This window comes from Passer domesticus, chromosome 8 (assembly GCF_036417665.1).
Source record: "Passer domesticus isolate bPasDom1 chromosome 8, bPasDom1.hap1, whole genome shotgun sequence".
In the NCBI taxonomy this organism is placed as follows: domain Eukaryota; kingdom Metazoa; phylum Chordata; class Aves; order Passeriformes; family Passeridae; genus Passer; species Passer domesticus.
Window position 1 is genome coordinate 9954926 of NC_087481.1, and position 5395 is coordinate 9960320.

Below are 5395 nucleotides of genomic sequence, written 5' to 3' on the forward strand. Positions count from 1 at the left end.
TGCCTTGGAGCATGGCTGGGCCCCAGTGAGGGCAGGGAGTGCCAAAGGCTCCCCGGGACTGGTGGGAGCAGATCCTTGAGGCCAGGAGTGCAGGGAGCCCACGGCTCTGGGCAGGGAACTGCAATGCTGAGCAAGGCCTGGGCTGGCTGGGGGAAGCAGAAAGGCCAAGCCCTGAGCCCAGCCTGGGCCAGCAGGGCCTGTCCCTCACGGGTGGCTCGGGGCTCTCTGTGGGGCAGGGGGATGTGAGGGGCAGCAAGGACAAATGCCATCAACCTGCAGCCCCTGCCAGCCTGGCCAGGGAGGCCGAGGGAGAGCCAAAGTGCAGCCCCTGCCAGGAAAGTTCCTGCTGTGGGGCCTCCAGAGGCGCTGCCCGAGCCCAGGGCACAAAGGCCTGGGTGCCTGTGGCCCTGCCAGCCCTGCCCAGCCCTCGGCCATCTGTCCTGCAGGCTGTGCCCCCTGTGCGTGCTGCTCCTGTGCCCTGGCCGGCTGCACTCGCCCCTCTCGCTGTGCCCCAGCATTTCTCAGCCAGCGTTTCTGTGCCCTCCCTGGGCTCCCTGCACCCAGCGCTGCCGGCTCCTGGCACACAGAGCCGGCCATGGCCCAGCCTCACGCTGCCACACCTCGAGCACCACAATTCCACCCTGGCAGGGACTTTGCTTTCTCCTCAGCTCCAGGCTGAACCTTCCAAGCTGCGCTTTGGGGAGGTTTCCTGCAATTCCCACTCCCAAGGAAAGCTGTGTCTCCTGCTGTTCATGAACAGAGAAGGGCTGGTGGGAGAAGTGCTGGTCAGAGGCTGTTTGGGGTACAGTGACTATGAAATTATGAGTTGTTTCAATATTCTATGAAAGAAGGAGGGGCATCAAAAAATCTTCTACACTGGACTTTTGAGGGCAGACTTTGGCCTGTTGAGGATGCAGATTTAGGGAGTGCCAAATCAGATCCTGATTCTTTTAAGGGAAACAGGCCATAAAAACAACGAATTCCAGGAAGGATGGAAACACTTCAAAAAAGAAATCTTGAAGGAGCAAGAGTAGGCTGTCCCTTTGTGCAGAAAGATGACCCAGAGGGGGAAATAACTGACCTGGCTGGGCATGGAGCTTTTGCAGGAATTTAGGGGTTAAAAAGAGGGTGCATCACCTTTGGACATAGAGGCAGGTAAATCAAGAAATGTTTAAGAATGTTGTTAGGTTGTGCAAATAGAAAATTAGAGAGGTGAAAGCTCAATTTAGACTTAACTTGGATACTTCTGTGAAGGATAATAAAAATGTTTTTATAAGTACATTAATGGAAAAAAGAGGGCTAAGGACAATCTGCATTTCTTATTGTGGGGGATATGGTTACAAAAGATGAAGAAAAGGGTGAGGTACTTCACCCCTTCTTTGCCTCAGTTTTCAACAATAGGACAGGCCATCCTCAGGACAAGTGTTCTCCTGAGCTGGTAGATGGGCACAGGCAGCAGAACAGCCCCCTGGAATCCAGGAGGAAGCAGCTGGGGACCTGCTGAGCCACTCAGGTGCTCACAGGTGGATGGGATCGGATGGGATCCATCGCAGTGGGATGAGGGAGCTGGTGGATGAGCTCCCCAAGCTGCTCTCCATCATTTACCATCCGTCCTGGCTCAGCAGGGAGGTCCCAGAGGAGTGGAGGTGCCAGTGTGAGCCCATCCCCAAGAAGGGCTGGAAGGAGGATCTGGGGAACTCCAGGCCTGTCAGCCTGACCTGGGTGCCTGGCAAGGTTATGGAACAGATCACCTTGAGAGCCATCACAGGGCACCCACAGGATGGCCGAGGCATCAGAGCCAGCCAGTGTGGATTTCAGTATCTGCACTGATGATCTGCATGAGGGGATTGAGTCCAGCATCAGCAAATTTGCAGATGACATCAAGCTGGGTGTGAGTGTGGATCTGCTGGAGGGTAGGAGGGCTCTGCACAGGGCCCTGGACAGGCTGGATCCAGGGGCCAAATCCAGCAAGGTGAGGTTGAATGAGACCAAGTGCTGGGTCCAGCACTTCGGCCACATCAACCCCTGCAGTGCTAGAGGCTGGGGACACAGTGGCTGGAGAGCAGCCAGGCAGAAAGGGACCTGCAGGGATTGATGGACAGCAGGCTGGACATGAGGCAGCAGTGTGGCCAGGTGGCCAAGAAGGGCAATGGCTTCTGCCCTGGATAGGGAATGGTGTGGCCAGCAGGAACAGGGTAGTGATTCTTCCCCTGTGCTCAGCACTGGTTGGGCAGCACCTCGAGTGCTGTGTCCAGTTCTGGGCCCTCCAATTTAGGAAGGACATGGAGGGACTGGAGTGTGTCCAGAGAAAGGCAACAAAACTGGGGAGGGGTCTGGAGGACAAGTGCTGTGAAGAGAGGCTGAGGGAGCTGGGGTTGTTTATCCTGGAGAAGAGGAGGCTCAGAGGAGACAAGGTGGTGCCAGGGCACAGGTTGGACTTGATGATGTCCAAGGTATTTTCCAACCTTGCTGATTCTGGGATTCTCTGAAACCACCCATGCAGCAGGTGCAGGATGAGCCCTGGGCCTCCTCTTCAGAAGCTCCAGCAGCCCAGGTGCCTCAGCTTCTCCTGCCACCCCCAAAGCCCATCCTGTCAGTCCTGCAGAGCCTCTGCAGCTCCTCCTCATTGCCCAGAACAGGGAGCCCCACAGGCAGACACAGCAGCCCAGATGTGCCCCCCTGGCCTGGGGTGCCTCTGGCAAGGGAGCAGTACCAGGCACTGCAGGAGCCTGCAGACAATTCCTGCAGCACTTGCAGGATGATCCTGCTGTGCAAGGGATGTTCCCATGGTGCCAAGTCAGGAACTGCAATGGGGAGTGGGGCCAGAGAGGAAAGGGCAAACAGGGATGGGCTGTTTGCAGGGCAGGGAACAGGGGTGGCAAAAGGAAGAAATTTGTAAGAGGAAGAGTAAAGAAAGCAGAGGTGAAGCAAAGGAAATGCTCAGGGCAGTTTGGGGATGGCTGCCAGGCAGCCCTGGCTCTGAGCAACAGTGTCTGCAGTGGGACAAGACACACCCAGCTCATAGGATCAAACTTTCTGGCTGACTGCAGAGGCCAGGACAAAGCTGAGTGGTTTCCCTGGTGTCCCCCAGCCCTTGCTGGCCCCAGGGGCTGATGGCATTTGTGCTCCCTCAGGTTCATGTCCCCACAGCAACAGCAGGGGGGTGCTCCTGCCTGCTCTGTGCAATGCAAACAGGGGCTCCTGAGCCAGTGCTGCTGTGTCTGTGCCTGCAAGGATGCGGCACCTGTGTGAGCTGGGGGAGAGGCCAGGGCTGCAGAGGGGGGATGTTGTTGGCAGCTCCATGAGGATGCTCTGGGATGCTGCCCTGGGCTGTGCAGCACACTGGGGATGGATCAGCCCCTGCTCTGCTGCTCCTTCCCGTCTCCCCCAGGGCCCTTGCAGAGCCCCAGCCATGCTGTTTGCCCCCAGCCTGCCCACGGCCAGCCTGGGGCTGCTCACCCTGGGGCTGCTCACCCTGGGGCTTTTCTGTGCTGAGCATTGGCCTGGCCGTGTTCTTGAGAGAGCCTGGGCAAGGATCCTGGAGCCCCCAGGGCCTGGCCTGAGGCATCAGCGCTGCCCCAGCAGTGCCCATGGCCTGTCCCTGCTGCAGCCCCGGCACTGCCACCCCCAGGACTGTGCCCGGCCCCGAGAGCACTCAGGCCCTGCAGCAACACCAGGGCCACCAGGGCAGCGGGGCAGGGCCACGGCAGCAGCACTGCCAACACCAAGTGCTGCTGCTGCTGCTGGGCACAGCTGCTGGGCCAGCACTGATCTGCCCCAGCTCTGCACACAGACATTGCTGCTGCAGCTCCAGAGATGGCAACAAAAGAGGTATCTCTGCAGAAAACTTTGCTGGGAGATTCTTTAGTTCCTTTAAAACCTTTGAGACTGCAGCCCATCATTGTCACAGTCTGTGGCCACGGTGAATGTGGAGAGAAACAAAGTCAGAAATGGCAGAAACAATCGTCTAGCTTTAGGAAGAATATTTAAAAAGGAAAATGACAGGGAAATCAAAGAACCAAACCAAAAGAGCTATAAGTGATGACTTTTATGACAAGTGATTTGCAGAAATTGGCAATCAGTTTAATGGTTCCTAAGATGTCCACTCATCAGTCTCCACACTGCAGCCTTGAGCTCCTGGTTCCTCAGGCTGTAGACGAAGGGATTCAGGGCTGGAGGCACCACCGAATACAGAAGTGACACCAACAGATCCAGGGATGGGGAGGAAATGGAGGAGGGTTTCAGGCAGGCAAATACTGCAGTGCTGAGAAATGCATTTCTCCTGCATTTTTCCTTTACAGATTATTTCAGTCATCTCCTGAGAGGTACAGTTTTTTCTGGTGCTTTTCATGAATTGATTGTACTCTTGATTTAGATGGAGATTTTAGAATTGATTTCAGATGTAGAAGAATCTGAACTGAGCACAGAAACAAACTCCCTCTGTCAGCCCATTTTCATCTTCTAGATCACTTTCAAGATGTCCTTGGGGGTGTTGGAATGATGATCACACAGCTCTCCACTTCTGGCTGCAGGCTCTGCAGATTCTTTCTTTGCATTCAGTCAGGCTTGCATTCCCCAGGAGTTCTTGGTAGCCCGTCATGTTTTCTTAGGGTAGAACAGTAACAATGAAAACCTTACCAATGGCACAACTGCCCAGCCCACAAGGAAAAGAAAAGAACAAGCTGTCAAGTTCTTCAAATATTTGTCCTGCTTTGCTGCAAGTGTGCTGCACACACAGTGTGGAAAGCTGCAGTTGGTGGCACACCTTGTGACAGAAGCTGCACCTCGTTCTCCAGGAAAGGTTCTTGGAAAAAGCAAACAGGACTGAGGAGAAGATTCTGGAAAAACTGAAAGTGCTTTTAAGAAATTAAATGAAAATTGAAACAATTCAAGACATTTTTCTCTATTTATTTTTATGCTCCCCTTTTCCATCTTGCACTAGTTGTCCATCCCATTAATTCCAAACAGATCTCACCTCTAAGATCCATGAGTTGGCACGTTTTAGATATTTTAAGATACCATGACCTACACACAGTTTGGCTTCCCCTGTTTTTCTTGGAAAGCAATGTTGGAGAGGTAAGTGCAGTGTTTGTGTCAGGTACAAATTCTGCATTTAGGGAACACGCTCTGAGAGTGTTTGACCCTCAGCAGGGACAATGCACAGCAGGGACCGAGGGGATTCCTGAGGCACTGTGCAGGAGTCCAGACTCTGGCTCTTGGCTGAACTCGGCAAAGTTCCCGTGTTTGCAGAGGCTCAGGGGCTGCCCTCGGGGAACGTGGGGCTCGAGGCGGGGGCGAGCGGGCAACAGACAAATGGACACGGGGACAAACGGCCCCGGAGCTTCAGTTGCAGCAGCGGCGGCAGCAGCAGCGGCAGCAGCAGCGGCAGCAGCAG